Here is a 21,542-nt window from a genome sequence, read left to right as displayed (position 1 = left end):
AATAAACCTGTTAATTTAATGACACCATTAAAATAGCAGAGAGCAATTCATGCATTAAATGTTTGCACAATAATATTGCACATTGTAATTTCCAGGCTATTATGATTTAAATCTGAGTTAATTATAAAATGCACTAATGTTAGTTTGTAGTCAGTTATTGTATTTTATAAGTGCTGTTTCTAGTCTACAATATTTCAGTGATATGGAACCAATCATACCAAAGACATTGAGACAAAATCAAGCACTTTTCAATTTCATACAAATTAGATATATTACCATTATCTGTTGCTTGATTATTTGATTATTTTAAGAATCTAATTTGTTTGGTTAATCCAATTTGAAAATTCTTACATACTTCTAACTGCCAAATAATTGAGGATCAAATCCTTCTTGAGTCCTCCAATTAGAGTAACCATATGTACAAAAAAATTCAAGCTAAATCCTTATCTCTTGGTTTAAGAATCGAGATCAAACTGTAACATCAGTAATAACACAGTACGTCCTTTGTCCACTCGGACATAGGTTTGAATCCAGCCCAAATTATTGAGGTGCAGATCTTCCTTTCTGCTAGCTGTAAAAGTTCTAGGTACAATGAATTTGATAGCTTCGACATAGTTATGAGTATGTTTAAATTGACAACATCACTCAGGTTGATATAGAAAATGTTAATATTCTAACTGATGGACATAGCAGGGATTAAGAAATATTGTTGGGAGAGTAAAAGAACTTTATCTGCACCTCACCATGACTAGAGAGAGTTTGGCATCGATACAAAGAAACAAAAGTGTGTCAGTAGCCAAAACTGCTATCTTCACTCGAATGAGCACAAGAAAAAAATATTAAAGCTAAACATTGATTTGTGAAAAAACTCACACCAAACAGAAATTTTAAGTTAAATACTAGCAGGTCTCCTTTACTAATGTTCATTGGAGTTGGAAAATGTACAATGTTCTAGCAACAGGAACATTATACAAGGCTCCAGAATAGAAATTGCCCTGTAATTAGCTGGCAAGCTGATCACAACTATGAACTTGTAATCGTTGGATCTTTTAACACAATAAAGGGTATAACTGGCAAATTTAACAAAGGCACCAATGCATAAAGCAGGACATATATTCCTTGTTTGCCAGAGCTAAAACCTTCATACATTTCTGCATGGAAAGATAGCAGCATGACAAACACCACATTTGTTCTGTATTGCACATTTTCCTAAGTGCAGGATATAACTGTTGGCACAATATAACCATACAAGAACCAAGCTTCACCATCAAAGCTTTCTTGAACAGAAAAAAGTTCCATTCCATTGTTTAGCTAATCTTTCACCAAACAACAACAGCAACTTATATTTATATAGCATCTTTAATGTAATTAAACATCCCAAGGGTTTCACAGGAGCATTATAAAACAAGTTATGATTCTGAGTCACATAAGGAGATATTAGCTCAAATGAACAAAAGCTTGGTAAAAGATGTAGGTTTTAAGGAGTGTCTTAAAAGCAGAAAGTGACATAGAGAAGCAAAGAGATGTAATTCCAGAGCTTAAGTCCTAGACAGCAGGAGGCACAACCACTAATGGTGGAGCGATTAAAATCGGGGATGCTCAAGAGGCCAGAATTAGATGAGCGCAGAGATCGCAGCGGGATGTGGGGCTAGAGGAGATTACAGAGATAGGGAGGGGCAAGGCTTTGGAGGGATATGAAAACAAGGATAAGAATTTTAAAATCAAACATTGCTTGACCGTGAGCCAATGTCGGTCAGCAAGCACAGAGGTGAAAGGAGAATGGGACTTGGTGCGAGTAAAGACATGGACAGCAAAGTTTTGGATGACCTCGAGTTTATGGAGATTAGAATGTGGGAGACCAGCCAGGAAGGCATTGTAATAATCAAGTGTAGAGGTAACAAAGGCATGAATGAGGGTTTCAGCAGCAGATGACAGGAGCAAAGTCAGGCGATGTCATGGAGGTGGAAATAGGCGGTCTTAGTGACGGTGCGAATATGTGGTCAGAAGCTCATATCGGTGTCAAATATGACACCAAGGTTGTGAACAGGCTGGTTTAGTCTAAGACTGTTGCCAGAGAGAAGGATGGAGTCAGTAGCTAGGGAATGGAGTTCGGAGTGGGGACTGAAAACAATGGCTTTGGTCTTCCCAATATTTAGCTGTAGGAAATTTCTGCTCATCCAGTAGTGGATGTCGGTTAAGCAATCTGATAATGTAGCAGCAGTGGAGGAGTCGAGTGAGGTGCTGGTGAGGTAGAGCTGGGTGTCGTCAAGTACATGTGAAAACTAACACTGTGCTTTCGGATGATGTTGCTGAGGGGCAGCATTTAGATGAGAAAGAGGAAAGGACCTAGAGTAGATCCTTGTGGGACACCAGAAGGAGGAGCGCAGGAGCAGGAAGAGCAGCCATTGCAAGTGATTCGCTAGCTATGATTAGATAGATAAGAATGGAACAAGTTGAGAGCTGTCCCACCCAACTAGATGACAGTGGAGAGGTGGTTGGAGGAGTATAGTGTGGTCAATCGTGTCAAAGGCTGCAGACAGGGCAAGAAGAATGAGGAAGGATAGTTTACCTTTATCACAGTCACATAGGATGTCCAAGGGACAAACCAAAGCACATGAAGGTACTGCTCTTTCACTGTGGCGATCATAACTCATTTTACAGCAACTTATTCTGCCATTATTTGAGGGGTAAGAATATTCGGCAAATGCTCGTTGAGGATTAGGGATATCCTCTTCACCCCTGGCTCATCGTCCCTTTGAGACAGCTATGAACAAGAGTTAAAGAGCAGTACATGTACTTGTATCATTAAAATGCTCCTTTTCTACTGCAAGTGGTATTTGAGCTCAACCTCTCAGAAAAACATTATAACCTCTCCCTCTTTTTCTCGTCAAGACATGTCACGAAAAGTAAACACAGACTCCTCCAATACCAGCATTTCATAACATGGAGCATCACTCACTCCATCCCTTGCAAGTACCAGATCAGAGACATGCACCTGAAGGAGTTGTCAAGTTAGTCAGTGGAGAATGCAATGGGTGACATAGAGATCACAGAGGATAATAACAGACTTCAGCAGGACATAGACAGACTGGTGAAATGGGCAGACATATGGCACATGAAATTTAATGCAGGCAAGTGTGGAGTGGTTCATTTGGGTAGGAAGAATGAAGAAAGACAATATAAAATTAATGGTACAATGTTAAAGGGATGCAGGCACAAAGAGAGCTTGGGGTGTATGGACACAAATCTTTGAAGAAGGCAGGACAAGGTGCGAAGCTGTTAAACAGGCATTCAGGATCCTTTATAAACAGTGACATAAGGCAGAATTTTCATCTTACAGATCCATTTGTGGAGTGGGGCAGTTTGGTGCCAGGAAGAGTGATCAGCAACAGGTCAGGAACCCATTTCTTTTCTGGAGCAGGCTTTGTTGTGGCTGTCTAACTCAGCAATGGCATTAGCATCCCGCTTCCTGGTTTCCTGACATGAGGATGACCCGCACCTGCAAATGTAAGGATTTCTACACAAAGGGGCCTGGCAGGAGCCAGTATGGCTGAATTCTACATTGATTCATGAGACTTCAGAAAGCAGAAGAATGGAAGCAAGACATGGGAAAGTGGCCTGCCCCTACAGAATTAGAAATCGTACTGCAACTTGGCACATAACAATCATTAATGTCGATTTGCTGTCATGACTTACTCAAATGTGCACAATGTTAATTTTTTCCCCTTACCCCTTGTCATTTCTAATTCATGTCTTTAATCCCCACAGCTCTATCAAGGATGACATGGGCTAGAGCAGGAGGAGGCCGATGTGTCCTCAGAGGAGATTGTGCATTTTGAGGAAGCACTATCACACAACTCACATCCACTGTCTTCCAATTCAGATACACACATCTCAGTGGGGACTCCAAATGAGATAGCTAGGTTGTCACATGGTGAGGCACACATCACAAGTAAGCAGGAACAGGAGTTTGAGACAGGGTTAGCAGTGGACGGTCCCTGTCACAGGGCAAAGGATACTCCTGGTTTTGCTCAGCTAGACACAGATGCTGAGCCTCGAGATGGGGGAGGAGGTGGGGTGGAGGGGTCATCCATGAAGAAGATTATTCTGGAGCAGCAACAGAAAATGTGTGAGGTTCTTTTAGCATTTGCAGAGGCATTGCACGCCCTTGGACAGAGATTGGAGGAGTCCATCTTAAACATGAGTGTCATGATGTCGCAGGCATTTTTACTGATGTCTGTAACATTGCTTGTTCCTTTGGTATGTGAACTATTATAAGACGCGCAGGACGATAAGTAATATCCAAAGCATACATGGGTTTATTCTCACTTTACTGGAACATATATCTACTACACAAGTCACACCAACACACATCTCAATCTGTCAGGCTACACCCACAACTCCCTGATCATGTGTGACATGACATCACTTCCTCCGGTGACCTTCACTTACAGCCTCTTAAGGTGGTCCCTCAACATCCCCTTTATTCCAAAGATAAAAACATATGTACAATATACAACGATGTTGCAGTTTGGACTAACTATACATGATTAAAATAAAATGTTATTTACAAGTTAGCAAATTTAACACTCTTCAAAACATAGAGGAGGTTTGCTTATTTGTCCTGATCTTGTTATGGTAAACCTCTTCGCACAGTTGAGCTCCTCTTGACCACTCCTCTGAGACTCTGATGACTTAGAACTTTGGTTAGCTTGTTCTTCCTTTGTACGTTCTGTACGTTTATCTTCAGACTTTGTCTTTGAGCGTGGCCACGATGCCACAGGCTTGTCACATATAGATTGTCATACAGATTCCATCTGAAAATCACACCATGAGGTGTCTGGACTTCATACAATTTGGGCTGCTCACATATCCTAGCAACCTCTGCAGGATACCAAGTTCTCAATGCATGATTGAGGACTCTGATCTTCTGTCCTACTAACAATCGAGCTAATTCTGGTCCTGTTTGCCTGCCATACAATGCCTTCATCTTCCCTTGTTTAGAAGCCTTAGAAAAATGATGACTGGCACAGCACCAATCATTGGCAATCCCTCTGGCCTCTGGGTACTTGCTGCAATGAACTGAAGCCCGAGGAGAGATTCCCGGTCATATTGCCTCCATAGAAAGAATGGCCACTGCATGCAGCATCAGGCACGGCAGGCAATTGAGTGCATGCTGACCCACACCGCTAGGTTGCACACTCAGAACGGAATTTTGTGCCAACGGTAGGGCTCCTGGTGCCGGATTGAAAAGGCGGTGGATACCCTGCCTTGGCTATTTGGACTCCACCCACCCCCCCCCCCCCCGCCCCACCTCCCTCACCAGCCCAGCGCGTTAAAGCACACACCTGAGGAAGGATGTGAAGCCATTAGAGAGGGTACAGAAAAGATTTACAAGAATGATTCCATGGATGAAGGATTTCAGTTGTATTGATAGATTGGAGAAGCTGGGACTGTTTTCCTTAGAGCAGATAAGATTGAGAGGAGATTTGATAAAGGTGTTCAATATCATAAGCGGTCTGGACAGAGTAGATAGGGAGAAGCTGTTCCCATTGGCGGAAGGGTCAAGAACCAGAGGACACTGACCAAAGGTGATTGGCAAAAGAAGCAATGGTGAAATGAGGAAAAACGTTTTTATGCAGCGAGCAGTTGGGATCTGGAATGCACTGCCTGAGAGTGTGGTGGAGACAGAACCATCATGGCTTTCAAAAAAGAATTGGATAATTATCCAAAATTCCGTAGATTTGGGGAAGGGTCTGTTAGATTGGAAAATAGCCGACAGGAATAGTGCCGGAAGACTGGAGGATAGCAAATGTTGTCCCCTTGTTCAAGAAGGGGAGTAGAGACAGCCCTGGTAATTATAGACCTGTGAGCCTTACTTCGGTTGTGGGTAAAATGTTGGAAAAGGTTATAAGAGATAGGATTTATAATCATCTTGAAAAGAATAAGTTCATTAGAGATAGTCAGCACGGTTTTGTGAAGGGTAGGTCGTGCCTCACAAACCTTATTGAGTTTTTTGACAAGGTGACCAAACAGGTGGATGAGGGTAAAGCCGTGGATGTGGTCTATATGGATTTCAGTAAGGCGTTTGATAAAGTTCCCCACGGTAGGCTATTGCAGAAAATACAGAAGTATGGGATTGAAGGTGAATTAGTGCTTTGGATCAGAAATTGGCTAGCTGAAAGAAGACAGAGGGTGGTGGTTGATGGTAAATGTTCATCCTGGAGTATAGTTTCTAGTGGTGTACCGCAAGGATCTGTTTTGGGGCCATTGCTGTTTGTCATTTTTATAAATGACCTGGATGAGGGTGTAGAAGGGTGGGTTAGTACATTTGCGGATGACACGAAGGTCGGTGGAGTTGTGGATAGTGCCGAAGGATGTTGTAGGTTACAGAGGGACGTAGATAGGCTGCAGAGCTGGGCTGAGAGATGGCAAATGGAGTTTAATGCGGAAAAGTGTGAGGTGATTCACTTCGGAAGGAGTAACAGGATTGCAGAATACTGGGCTAATGGGAAGATTCTTGGTAGTGTAGATGAGCAGAGAGATCTTGTTGTCCAGGTACATAAATCCTTGAAAGTTGCCACCCAGGTTAATAGAGCTGTTAAGAAGGCATATGGTGTGTTAGCTTTTATTAGTAGGGGGATCGAGTTTAGGAGCCACGAGGTCATGCTGCAGCTGTACAGAACTCTGGTGCGGCCGCACCTGGAGTATTGCGTGCAGTTCTGGTCACCGCATTATAGGAAGGATGTGGAAGCTTTGGAAAAGGTGCAGAGGAGATTTACTAGGATGTTGCCTGGTATGGAGGGAAGGTCTTACGAGGAAAGGCTGAGGGACTTGAGGTTGTTTTCGTTGGAGAGAAGGAGGAGAAGAGGTGACTTAATAGAGACATATAAGATAATCAGAGGGTTGGACAGGGTGGTTAGTGAGAGCCTTTTTCCTCGGATGGTGATGGCAAACACGAGGGGACATAGCTTTAAGTTGAGGGGTGATAGATATAGGACAGATGTCAGAGGTAGTTTCTTTACACAGAGAGTAGTAGGGGCGTGGAACGCCCTGCCTGCAACAGTAGTAGACTCGCCAACTTTAAGGGCATTTAAGTGGTCATTGGATAGACATTTGGATGAAAATGGAATAGTGTAGGTCAGATGGTTTCACAGGTCGGCGCAACATCGAGGGTTGAAGGGCCTGTACTGTGCTGTAATGTTCTATGTTCTATGTTCTAGCCAATGTAACTCCTTCATTCAAAAAGGGAGGGAGACAGAAGGCAGGAAACTACAGGCCAGTTAGCTTAACAATTGTCTTAGGGAAAATGTTAGAAGCTATTATTAAAGACATTAAAGCAGGGCACCTAGAAAAATTCAAAGCAATCTGGCAGAGCCAACATGGTTTTGTGAAAGGGAAATTATGTTTAACCAATTTATTGGAATTCTTTGAAGAAGTAACATGTGCTGTAGATAAAGGGGAACCGGTGGATGTACTGTACTTAGATTTCCAGAAGACATTTGTTAAGGTGCCATATCAAAGGTTATTGTGGAAAATAAAAGCTCATGGTACAGGGGGTAACATATAGGCATGGATAGAAGATTGGCTAGCTAACAGGAAACAGACAGTAGGCATAAATAGGTCATTTTCTGTTTGGCAAGATGTAACGAGTGGTGTGCCACAGGGATCAGTGCTGGGGCCTCAACCTTTTACAATTTATATAAATGACTTGGATGAAGGGACCAAAGGTATAGTTGCTATATTTGCTGATGACACAAAGATTGGTAGGAAAGTAAATTGTGAAGAGGACATGTCACGGACCTGTAATTATTTTTCTCCTCAGATTAAAAACAATGTGTGCATCTTTAAGACTTTGTTAAAAAAAGTGCACCTTTAAGGGAGGGAACGTTCTGGAGAGACAGTGTGCCACAGCTGCATTTTTTTGTTACTCTGGGCAACAGTAGCAGGAGAGAGAGGTCATATGGTGCAATGTATCCGGCTGGCTGTGTATGGGACTGGCAGAAACTGGTTGAAACCAGTTAGTTCTGAGAGACTTTCCAGCGAGGTGAACTGAAGAGAAAGAAAGCTTTATATTTCTTCTCAGCAGAAAATTCTACAAGAAGCTACAAGCCAAGTTAATTCCTTAAGTAAAGAAAAGCCTTTTTTTTCAAGACACCATTTGTATTGCTGTGCTCATCGTTCAAAGGACTATTTAATGCTTGCTGAGCCGAAGAGTTGAATGCCTATCTACTGAAGGACTATTTCCATCAAATCCAGATGAAGACTTTGAGTGACCTTTGACTATTTCCACATTAGAAGACCACATCCACCAGGAATGGAACTTACAAAAACTTATTTGTTTTATTTATTCTTAAGAGACAGCTAATTTTGAATAACTCCACTTTTAAAACCAGTTATTTGTTAGTTTTTGAATGTATGTATGTGAATGGGGAGTTAGATTAAAATAAGAAGTTATAAGGTCTTCAGACATAGGTTTATCTTAATAGCGTTTAAGATTTTTTAAAAATACATAGTTAATTTGTCATTGTCTAAAGATACCTGATTTGGTCTGTTTCATTCTGGGGTTACTAGAGCATTTAATTTGGCTATTTACCGATTGGGTGTGAAAGCTTAATAATATGCCATGACCTGTGGAGTGATGGGACAAAATTAACAATGCGTTGCTCCCACCATGCTCGTAACAGACATAAGGAGGCTACAAAGGGATATAGATAGGTTAAGTGAGTGGGCAAAGATCTGGCAAATGGGAATTTAATGTGGGAAAAGGTGAAATTGTCCATTTTGGAAGGAAGAATAAAAAAGAAGCATATTATCTAAATGGTGACAGATTTCAGTGCTCTGAGATGCAGAGGGATCTGGGTATCCTAGTGCATGAATCACAAAAGGTTAGTATGCAGGTTCAGCAAGTAATTAGGAAAGCTAATAGAATGTTATCATTTATTGCGAGGGAATTGAATACAATAATAGGGAGGTTATGATTCAGGGCATTGGTGAGACCACATCTGGAATACTGTGTACAGTATTGGTCTTCTTATTTAAAGAAGGATGTAAATGGGTTGGAAGCAGTTCAGAGATGCTTTACCAGACTAATACCTGTAATGGACAGGTTGTCTTATGAGGAATAGTTGGACAGGCTGGGCTTGTATCCGTTGGAATTTAGAAGAGTATAAGGCGACTTAATTGAAACATATAAGATCCTGAGGAGTCTTGACAGGGTGGATGTGGAAAGGATCTTTCCCCTTGCGGAAGATCTAGAACTAGGGGTCACTGTTTAAAAATTTAAGACAGAGATGAGCAGAAACTTTTTCTCTCAGAGGGTCGTGAGTCTTTGGAACTCTCTTTCTCAAAAGGCAGTGGAAGCAGAGTCTTTGAATATTTTTTAAGGCAGAGGTAGATAGATTCTTGATAAGCAAGGGGGTGAGAGGTTTTTGGGGGTAGGGGGGAATGTGGAGTTGATCAGCCATGATCTTATTGAATGGCGAAGCAGGCTCGAGTGATCTATTCCTGCTCCTAGTTCGTATGTTCGTATGTAATTATCTGAAGAGAGAAAATTTGCAGGCCATGACAGCCTGAGCCTCCTGAGGCACTGCTGCTCAGATATGTTGAGCGACCTGATCCTGCGCAAATATACCCTGTGGCGGGGGTTCTGCCTCCTTCGAGCTGGAGCTCTGTGTCCATTCCCTCTGTCTTGTGGCGTGGTATGTAGCTGAGGAGAAGGCAAATGTAGCTGTTGTTGCTGCTGCTTCTGGTGCTGCTCGTGTTGGTATTGCTGCTCCTGTTTTCCCTCATTGGAGGTTGAAAGTAGAGTTGCATTCGTGAAGTGAAGACTGACAGCAGGGAAATGCAAATCAAGGTGAGTAAAGTCCAACTTAGGTGAAATGACTTCCAAAATGTTGGAAATCTGTTATAAAGGAATGAAAGCACACTCTCCTGTGAACACAAGCCTTTCACATATATAAGGAAGCAACAGTGCTGTTTCAGTCTTTAAAGGCATTCCAGCCTGTCAATTTCACTCCCCACTGTGCTCTCGCCTTGTTGACCCTGGCGAGTTTCACAAACTGCTCAGGAAACCAGTATGCTGGTGGTTAAAGCCAGAATACTGTGTTAAAGTCAGAATTACTTGGTTCTTAACATATGTAAATTACAGAGCCGGCATCTCCATGGGGGTTCACACATGCCTCAGAACACACCCCGGTAAAAGCCGGAAAGGGGCAGGATCATGTCGGGTTTCTGACACAATGGACTGGGATTTACAGCACCCCCCGCCGAAGTTGGGGGTCGTGGTGGGTGGGGGGCTGTAAAATGCCTCCGTCAGAGGCCCACCATGGGCCTCGACGCAGGGAAGTCCTAGAAAGATATTGCTGGAGGAGGCGAGGCCTTGTGGTGGCCCCTCTCACCCCGCCCCCCCCCCACCACCGCCGCTTGGCAATGGGAGACAAATTTACATATTTAAATAAATGTAAAGTAACAAAATAATTACTTGCGCATCTCTGCCTTCCATCCTGCTGGAGGCCGGCACTTCCGTGCCTTCAGATACCCGTTTCAGAATCCGAGGCATGACACCGGTGGGGATGGGGGAGTAGGTAAGTTGTACAGTGTGGGGGAGGGGGTGGGAATGGCATCAGAGTGATTTGATTGGTGTAGGGCATGGTAGGAAGGGGTAAAGATTAAAGTTTATGAACTTTGGCGGGGGGAAGGTCAGGTGCACAAGGTAAGTATTTTGAGGGCAGAGATGGCAAGGAATTAAATGTGTGATTGTTTGGGTGGGAGGGGCGAGATGAACAAATGTAATTTTTTAAAACACATTTCCCTTTCAAGATTTAATTGACCAATAGGGCTCGAAGCCCTTTAAAAATGGTGTCAGCGCCTGCGCAATGGAGCCTGACGCCATTGCCAGGGATGGACTGCACGCCCCCTCCACATTATCAGGGTGGGGGGGGGTGGTGGGAGCGGTCTCATCCGGCCATTTAAATGAGCTGCCGCATTTAATATCGTGGCGGCTCCTCAACGTGCGGTCCGTGCAGGCATAATGCCATTTTTGAAGCTTGCCGCCAAGATCCAGCCCAATCTTTGGGGGAATTTACCCCCTGCCTGCACCTGAAATTACGCCCACTTTTTAGTTAAAATTCTGCCAATAGAACACAAAAGCAACAACGTTACGCTCATCCTTTATAAGAACAGAAGAAATAGGCCATTTGTAAGAAATAGGCCTGCTCCACCATTCATGGCTGATCTGATTGTGGCCTTAACTCCACTTTCCTGCCTGCCCTCCATAACCCTTGACTCCCTTGTAGATTGAAAACCTGTCTAACTCAGTCTTGAATATATTCAATGACTCAGCCTCCACTGCTGTCTGGGGAAGAGATTTCCAAAGATTAATGACCCTCTAAGAGAAGAAATGCCTCCTCATCTCTGTCTTAAATTGAAGACCCCTTATTATGAAACTGTGCCCCCCAGTTCTAGGTTCCCCCACGAGGGGAAACATCCTCTCAACATCTACACTGTCAAGCCCCCTCAGAATCTGATATGTTTCAATAGGATCACCTCTCATTCTTCTAAACTTCAGTGAGTATAGGCCCACTCTTCTCAACATTTCCTCATAAAAAACATATGAACATATGAACATACAATCCCTTCATTCCAGGAATTAGCCTCGTGAACCTTCTCTGAATTGCTTCCAATGCAAGTATATCCCTTGTTAAATAAGTAGACCAAAACTGTATGCAGTACTCTATGTGCAGGGTCACCAATGCTCTGTAAATTTGTAGCAACACTTCCTTACTTTTATACTCCATCTCCCTTGCAACAAATGCCAACATTCCATTTGCCTTCCTAATTACTTGCTGTACCTGCATGCTAGCTTTTTGTGATTCATGTACAAGGACACCCAGATCCCTTTGTACCACTGTATTCTGCAGTCTCTCTCCATGTTGTGACGCACCTGCCAAATGGAAACATATCAATTTTGTCATATGGAAAACCATTTGAACTTTTACTGAACATTGAACATAATTCGTTTAGAAAGACCACAGAGCTGAATGTCTGAAAACATGGCTGCACATTTGCATTCTGAGAGACAGTTAAATAGAGAGACAATGGAAGTGCTCCCTGATTCAATTAACAAGATTGGGCTGGGCAACAGTGATGATCAAAAGACATTGAGAGCCATTGTCTGTGTAACAGCCAGCACTCTACACCACCTCCCTGCTACCACCCACCCCCCACACCACCACCGAATGTGTCTAGTAAGCTTTGAAGAATCAACAAGCCTCACATACAATGCTGTTTCAAACAAAGAGCTGATCACATGACTCACCTGCTGGCCAACCTAGGAATTGATTGAATTGTGCCTCACAGAAAGGTTTGGAGCAGACTGCAATTGAACTTCAAGAAGAAAGCATCCCTCTCTCTCTGTCTCTCTCTCCTGAAAAGTTCCAGGGACCCACGGAAGCAGCTTAAGAGGACTCCTTCAGCCTTCTGGTACCAGCGAAACAAGATTGAAAGTGTGCACTGGACCCCAACGAGAACTGTAAGACTTAATTTCAATCAAGGACTTTACATCCAAATTAAAAATAGTAACTGAATTCCATTTACCACTCCAACACCCCCCCCCTTTATTCCTTCTCCCCCCATATCTATTTGTATGTGTGTTTATTGCGTATGCATGCTAGCGTGGTTGTGTTGTGTATTTTAACTTTTTTAACTGAATTAGAGTGATAAGGTTAATAAACTTACATTTTTTGTGTTTAAGTCTAAGAAAGCCTGTCTGATTGGTTCCTTTACAATTACAATTAGAGAGCAGTGAGTAAGAACTCAATGAGGTGAAGATAAAACCCTGTAGTTTTTAAAAGTTATACCCTGTTACAGCCAAACCAGGAAAGGGGCAAGAGGGGAACCTGAGACCCCTTCTTCTGCTGGTCGTAACAATGTAAATAATATTCTGCTTTTCTATTCCTCCTGCCAAGGTGGACAACCTCACATTTTCCCACATTATACTCCATCTGCCAAATTTTTTCCCACTCACTAAACCTACCTATATCACTTTGCAGACACTTTTTGTCTTCCTCACAACTTGCTTTCCTACCTATCTTTGTATCATTCGCAAATTTGGCTACCATATACTCGGTCCCTTCATCCCAAGTCATTCATATAGATCGTAAATAGTTGAGGGCCCACTTCTGATCCCTGTGGCACTCCACTAGTTACAGTTTGCCTACCTGAAAATGCCCATTTATCCCGACTCTCTGTTTCCTGTAGTTAGCCAATCCTCTATCCAGGCTAATATATTACCCCCAACAGCATGAGCTCTTATCTTGTGCAGTAACCTTTTATGTGGCATCTTACCAAATACCTTTAGGAAATCTAAATACACTACATCTACTGGTTTTCCTTTATTGACCCTGCTTGTTACATCCTCAAAGAACTCCAACAGATTTGTCAAACACCATTTCCCTTTCATAAACCCATGTTGACTCTGCCTGATTGCATTATGATATTCTAAATATCCTGCTACTTCCTTAATAATGATTCTAGCAATTTTCCCAATGACAGATGTTAGATTAACTGGCCTATTGTTTTATGCTTTCTGTCGACCCACCTTCTTGAATCGAGATGTTATATTTACTGTTTTCCAATCCGCTGGGAACTTTCCAGAATCTAGGGAATTTTAGAAGATTAAAACCAATGCAATCATTATCTCTGCAGCCACTCCTTTTAAGAATCTAGGATGCAGGCATCAGATCCAGGGGACTTGTCAACCTTTAGTCCCATCAGTTTTCCTAATACTTTTTCTCTAGTGATAGTAATTGTTTTAAGTTCCTCTCTCCCTTTTGTCTCTTGATTTTCTGCTATTCTTGGGATGTTTTTTGTGTCTTCTACTTGTTCAAAGTCTCTTCCATTTCTTTATTTCCCATTATTAATTCCCCAGTCTCATCCTCCAAGGAACCAACACTTACTTTAGCTACTCTCTTCCTTTTTATATATTTGTATAAACTTTGACTGTCTTTTTATATTTTCTACCAATTTACTCTCATGCTCTAATTTCTCCCTCTTTTTTTTGTTATCCTCCAATAGCATGAAAAGAATGGACGTTGTTTATGATGTGTTGCATCTTGACTGAACTGCCTGGGAATTTAGATGTCAGGGTCCTTTTAACTGCATCAAACATTGTTGTAGGCACAGATACTAATCAGTTAATATATCATATATGGGCAGTGTGGATGGATGAGTCTTCTAGCAGAAATCACGCTATGTTGGAGGATGGCTTAGCAAGACTGTAAGCTACCATAGAACATTTGACACCCAAGGAATATGTGCAACAAAAGCCTGCACAAGAGGTCCTAAGCAAAATGTGCACTTTTTCTATTGATTCTGAGACTGCTGCCATAAACGCCTGGAGTTTGAGATTGGAGCAGGTTAAGGTTACAGAAAATCACAAGGTCATTGATCTTTTACCAGTGACGGCGGGACCTCGGTGTGGCACCCCAATTATCATCTGTAAAGTACTACCTACCTCTCCTGATTATGCATCCTGCCACCTGTTGCTCCACACTTCTGCATTTTTGCTGAACAGGTGGCTGGTACGTGCCGTTCCGTTCACGAATATGAAAAGCCAACAGGACATCAGAAATAGGAGTACTCGCTCAAAGTGCAGGTAAGTCTGGAATTATCGGGGGTCTCAACTCTGCATACTGAAAGGGAGGTGGGAGTGGGGATGGGATGACAGGGGTCTCAACTCTGCATACCGAAAGGGAGGTGGGAGTGGGGATGGGATTACTGGAGGGAAAGCTCTGCAGGCATAAAGGGAGGTACTGCATACCCTCCCTCCATAAACGGTGTCCGCTCTGCGCCATTGTTTGTGTGTGTGAAGGAGCAATGGCACTCTAGTCACCCTATGTGTGGGGAGGGTGTCAGAAACAGTAGGAGTGTAAAGGTTGATGGGGGCAATCGATGCAGCTGGTAGAATCTTTATGTGGTCATGCTGTGTCACTCTGAGTGTGAGCTAAGATAGGCAATGCCATGTCACGCCACATAGTTGATCCATGAAAGCACCTGATGTACACGTCAACACCAATCCCTGCCCTGTTAGGAACCTTCAAATAAATGAAGGGTACAACTTTATTTATCACATGTAAATGGGTCTGGCTCATCCTAGATTGTGTGATCTGCTTCTCCTGAGGATCCATAGGCACCGCAGGTAAAACCAACAGGCAGGTGCAGTCCACGTAGAGGCTCCCAGTCGTGAGGAGTAGCCCCCAAGGGGAGCTCACCACTATAGAACGCTGAGCATCTACAGGTCCTACATGACATACCAGCAGATGTCAGAGCGCCAGTGTCAGAGGCAACTGCACATGTACAGAGAGATGGTGACACATCTCTGTGCCCTGCTCAACGATGACCTGCAGTCCATGGGCTTAGGTGGACATCGTATGCCTGTGATCCTCATAGTGGCAGCACCTCTTAACCTTAACGCCTATACAGAATTTAAGGGGCCCACCGGAGACCCCTGTGGCGTCACACAGTCAGCAGTGCACCGCTGCATCAGGGAGGTCACAGATGCCCTGTACCAGAAGGCCAGTGAGTATGTATGCTTCAGGAAGGACTGTAACAGCCAGGCCCAGAGGGCTATTGGTATCGGCACCATTGCCGGATAACCAAAGGTGAAAGGGGTCATAGACTGCACCCATGTGGCCATCAGGCTTCCTGCCAGGCTACCAGCTGCAGACTTTACCTTTAAGGGATTCATCTCAATCTAGGTACAACTGGTATGTGATCACTGGAGACACCATGCAAATCCTTGCCCGTTGCTCAGGCAGATGCCATGACAGCTGGACCTAGCGCCAGTCCCAACTGCCGCTGCTGTTCACTGAACTGGCTCAGACGGAGGCGTGGCTTCTTGGAGACAAGGGATGCCACTTACAGAGATGGCTCCTGACACTAGAGAGAAACTCCAACACTGCTGCAGAGAGATACAAAAGCCACCACTAAGCAGGCAATCGGCATGATGAAAAGCGCTCCCATTGCCCGGATAGATCGGATAGCGCAAAGGGCAGCTCCTTTCTTTGCTGCTCGCTGTGCTTTGCACAACTACACGCCCAATAGGGGGCAGGCCTGGCATGATGAGGAGGGACGTTAGCAGGATCCCTCCTCGGACTGTGAGGATGCTGAGGACTTACAACTGAAAAGGCGCACAGGAGGGCAGAGGGCACCCAGGCTCCACTTGCAGGGTGGGCAATGAGCTAGGGATGCATGGCAGTGAATTATTAGACAAAGGCTCTCTGCTCCATAGGAACCGACATGAGTTCTGCAAGCCACACAGCACCCTCGCTCACCTGCTGTGCAGCAGTCACATCTGCAACATCTTTGTCTAAACCATTAGAGGCAGCAGCAGACTGAGCCATTGTCCATGTCACTGCATCCATGCAGACGCACATGAGTAATGGTAGCATGGCAATGATGGTGTTGCATACATTGGCATTCCTGAAAGGCCAATGACGAATAGGATGAGATATTAGCGGTAAATGCTGGCACACATCATTCACACAGAAGAAAGGACACACATTGGTGAAGAACATTTAGTGAAAACTGTATTTACATTGCAGAAATGCCCATGCATTTCCTTTTGTGTTACTGTGTTTTCTTTAAACGCTTACAAGCGCCCCTTCTCGGTGCAACCTCTGCTCTAGCAGCCTGATGGAGGAAGGCTGCTGATCTGATTGCCCTTTGCCTGTGGATGACTTCGGTAGTTGTCCTCTGCACGCATGAGGCCTGGAGGGCCCCAGCTGGCTGGGGGAATCCTGCATCATCACAGAACTCTCCTCAGCTGCTGGAGCTTGACTCACAGGTGGAGGAGCAGAGGGACCGGTTACCACATTGGAATCACCTTGAGGGGAGACCCCAGATATGGCCCGCTGGTTCGCCTCCTCCATCTGAAGGCTTATTTAAACCCCTCTCCTCTCCTGGGAAGGACCAGGGACAGAGACAGTCTCCATACCCCGGTCCCTCGCTCGTCTAGCCATTGCTAAATGGATGTCACGGCAACCACGAGGGATTGCAGATCAGCGCATATTAATTGAGTCCATTCACCAAGAGGGCTGCCACCGTCTCAATGGTTGATGCCAGGCGCTCATATGCCTGGGACATGGCAGCTGTCACGGCCTGAATGGACTCCCCCATCATCCGCTCAAAGCTGCGCACGGCTGTGGCATCTCCGCCTGGCTGTTGCCAGTATTTATTCATCAACTCTAGCATGCCATGTGCTGCTGACATCAGAGGGTCATCAGTAGCCTGGGGCTCAGCACGGGCCTAACCACTCACAGCACTCGGACTGTCAGGGGCCTTTGCTGTCTCAGCCTTAGTCAGCTGCTCAGGCGCATGTGCAATGCTCTCACCAGATTGTGACCTCACTCTAAAGCCGAATGGATACCCACCGAAGTGACTGTATCTGCGCTGGTGGAAGGTGCGTTAGTGTCATGGGATGCTGCTTCCTTGGAGGATGGCTCTTCCTCTGAGGTGTGGGAGGCCACCCGCGCAGCCGCCGTCGGCTCTGAGCTTTCACTTGGAAGACACAATGGGAAGAGGACATTGTCAGTCTTGATGTAGAACATTTCACAATTACAATAGCATTACATCACAGAACCAAAATTCCACACTGATCATCGTTCACATCAATTGGAAGTATGTCCACCATGGATCCCGATGTCTGATTGACCAAATGAGTGCAGCAACTGGCGTGCTGCTAGCGCCAGGGCCTCCTCCTCAGCATCTGTGAGCCTTTGTATGTCTGCTGGACCTCTACTGGTGCGGGATGCCTCCTTCGAATTGTGGGCCCTCTTCAGCTGGAGAAGCAAGGAGGCAGATATTACGGATGGCATTTCAACAGCACTACACATGGCAAAAGAGGGGTGCTGGCCACAAAGGTGGGTGGTGCTCGGTGTGCACTACTGAGTGAGTCACTCATGTAGGTGCCATTCTCTGAGCACTGACAAGGGGAAGTTCTGTCATAAATTGCACCATTCATGTCACGTCTTTACTCCCTGCCTAACCTCCCTTTCTTTGGCATGGTAGTGTCATAAATGTGCTACTCTGTGTGGTTACACCCAGTTTGCGTGGAGACCTAAAATAAAAGCAAAATACTGCAGATGCTGGAAATCTGAAATAAAAACGGAAAGTGCTGGAAATACTCAGCTGGTCTAGAAGCATCTGTGGAGAGAGAAGCAGAGTTAACATTTCAGGTCTGTGACCTTTCACAAACCTGAAATGTTAACTCTGCTTCTCTCTCCACAGATGCTGCCAGACCTGCTGAGTATTTCCAGTACTTTTTGTTTTTATTTGAGTGGAGCCCTGATGTGAATTGGCACTTACTCTTGCAGTTCTTAGCTGGTTGTTCATCCTTTTACGGCACTGCGCACAGTCGTGGCAGATGACCCTAAGGTTACTGACCTCCTCTGCCACCTCCAGCCAGGTTACCTTGGTCAGGCAGGAGGGCCTCTTCCTGCCATCACTGGGGAGGAGAACTGCCCGCCTTTCCCGCACAGCCTGGAGGAGGGCAGTCAAGGAGGCATCACTGAAGCGTGGTGCCACCCTGCTATACCTCTCTGTCTCCATACAGGTAAATTTCTCTTTTCACTAAAGGAGTGATCTCTGCAGTCGAACTGCTGTTTGGTTCTGTCTCCTCTATAGGTTCAGGCATAACTGATGTGCTCGCTGCCCTTTAAATAGGGCCCCAGCACTTGACCATCAGCTGTGTCAGTGACTATCACCGGGAATCCCGCCCCACCACGTAGTATGGGGGGGGGCACGCATTGTCACTGTGTTAATGAGCCCCCTTGTGTAATATTGTGGGGGCTCAGCAGCGGCTGATGCGCGCGGGCATGCTGCCGACTTCAAAGCACGCCGCCGCGATGTGCAGCTCACTAATAAAATTCAGCCTCTAATGTCCAGCACTACTGGCATGACAAGAATGAACACCAATTTTTTTTTATCAATCGTTCATCGGATGTCAGCATCAGCCTCGTTGCACATCTCTAATTGTCCTAGAGAAGGTGATGGTGAACTGCCTTCTTGAACCGCTGCAGTCCATGTGGTGTCGGCACATCCACAGTGTTGTTTGGAAGGGAGTTCCAGGATTTTGACCCAGCAACAGGGAAGGAACGGAGTGGAAAAGACATTAAATGGTCATTGGGGGAGTGGGAGAGAGCTTCGATCCATTATTAAACTTATAAATTAATAAATTTTCCTTCCATGCCACTTTAAAAATTAAAGTTACAGAAAGGGCTTGAAGTCCTTTAAAAATAGTGCCGGTGCCTGCGCAGCGGCACCAGGCGCCGTTGTCAGGGCCAAAGAAGCCGCCCCCTCTACATTCTTGGGGGCGGTCGTTCCGCCTCCTCCATGTAAATGAGTTGCCACACAAAATATCGCGGTGGCTCAGCAGCGCACAAGTCGTGTGTGCCTTTTTTGATGCTCGTCACCGATCTCGGTGCAGTTTACAGTGACTTTAGCCATTTCTTGGTATCACGTGGAATGAATCGAATTGGCCGAAGACTGGCATTTGTGATGCTGGGGACCTCAGAAAGAGGCCGAGATGAATCATCCACTCAACACTTCTGACGGAAGATGCTTGCAAATGCTTCAGCTTTGTCTTTTGCACTGACATGCTAGGATTCCCCATTACTGAGGATGAGGATGTTTGTGGAGCTTCCTCCTCTGGTTAGTTGTTAATTGGCCACCAAAAGGTAGAATGTGGGGAAGTTTAGTTTAGTTTAGTTTAGTTTAGTTTAGTTTAGTTTAGAGATACAGCACTGAAACAGGCCCTTCAGCCCACCGAATCTGTGCCGACCATCAACCACCCATTTATACTAATCCTACACTAATTCCATATTCCTACCACATCCCCACCTGTCCCTCTATTTCCCTACCACCTATCTATACTAGGGGCAATTGCTAATGGCCAATTTACCTATCAACCTGCAAGTCTTTGGCATGCGGGAGGAAACCAGAGCACCCGGAGGAAACCCACGCAGATACAGGGAGAACTTGCAAACTCCACACAGACAGTACCCAGAATTGAACCCGGGTCGCTGGAGCTGTGAGTGTGAGGTTATTCACGTTGCTCACAAGATGAGAAGAGCAGAATATTTTTAAAAGGTGTGAAATTGTAAACGTTGCTGTACAGAGAGACGTGGGTGTGCTCGTACAAGGAACACAAAAAGTTAGCATGCAGGTACAGCAAGCAATTAGGAAGGCAAATGGCATGTTGACCCTTATTGCAAGGGGATTGAAGTACAGGAACAAAGAAGTCTTGCTACAATGGTACAGGGCTTTGCTGGAATACCTGGAATACTGGATTGAATTTTGTGGCACTGGCGGGGCTCCCGGGACTGGGCCACAAAGGCGGAGAGAATCATGCCTTGGCCATTTGGAGACCTTCCTCCACCACTCCCAACATGATTCAATGGCACCCAGGGAATTAACAGCCCGGTGTCAGTATTCCAATCCCTTTAAAGATGGGGATTCCTCCTCCAATAGCTGCCGGTCAATCACAGGGCTGACAGCTCAGTAGTATTGCAGCGCCACTAGGAGCAGTGGCTACTTCCAGTACTGCAGAGATCTTGGATTCATACCCAGAGTTGGAGAAAATAAAAACAGAAATTGCTGGAAATACTCAGCAGGTCTGGCAGCATCTGTGGAGAGAGAAGCAGAGTTAACATTTCAGGTCTGCGACTTTTCATCAGAACAGGATTGGGTTGATCCAGGGTTGGAGCTCTGGATCCTGGGTAAGTGAAGTGGCATCAGCGGGGCCAGTCCAGCAGGCCCCGGTGATGGGGGTGGAGGATGGGTATTGAGTACAGGATGAGGGAAGTCCAATGAGGTGAGTTGTTTGCTGGCAGGGGCCTTCTGTGAGCCACAGATTGCCCAGGGAGGAAGGCCCCACCCCAAGCCAGCAGAGAGGTTGCCTCATTTTACTGGGTGACCTCCCTGCATGGCGGAAACCCCCCGCCACGCCCCCTTTCCCCCCCCCGCTGTTGGTTAAATCCCAGCGGCAGCAGGAAGAGGCCCTTAAGTGGCTGTTAATAGGCCTCTTCCGGGCCTCAGTTGGCCTTGGGCAGGAAGGCCCTCAACCGCCTACCTCCCATCGCAATTCTAGGGCCCCCCCGCCTCAAGGCCCATCTCCGTCAGCCCACTGTGTGCAGTTTGGTCTCAATATTTAAGGAAGCATCACCTTGCATTAGAGGCAGTACAACAAAGGTTCACTAGATTGGACCCTGGGTTGAGAAAGTTTTCCTATGTTAAAAGACTGAGTAAATTGGGCCTATATTGTCTGGTGTTTTGAAGAATGAGAGGTGATCTCATTGAAACTTGAAAGATTCAAAAGGGGCTTGACGGGGTACACAATGAGAGGTTGTTTTTACTGGCTGGGGAGTCTAAAACACAAAGGCACAGTCTCAGGATAAGGGGCCAATCATTTAGGATTGAGATAAGGAGAAATTTCTTCATTCAAAGTGTTGTGAATTGTTGGAATTGTCTACTCCAGAGGGCAG

This window comes from Heterodontus francisci, chromosome 16 (assembly GCF_036365525.1).
Source record: "Heterodontus francisci isolate sHetFra1 chromosome 16, sHetFra1.hap1, whole genome shotgun sequence".
NCBI classification, from domain to species: Eukaryota; Metazoa; Chordata; class Chondrichthyes; order Heterodontiformes; family Heterodontidae; genus Heterodontus; species Heterodontus francisci.
The sequence above is the reverse complement of the archived record's forward strand: the minus strand, read 5'-3'. Positions refer to the sequence as shown.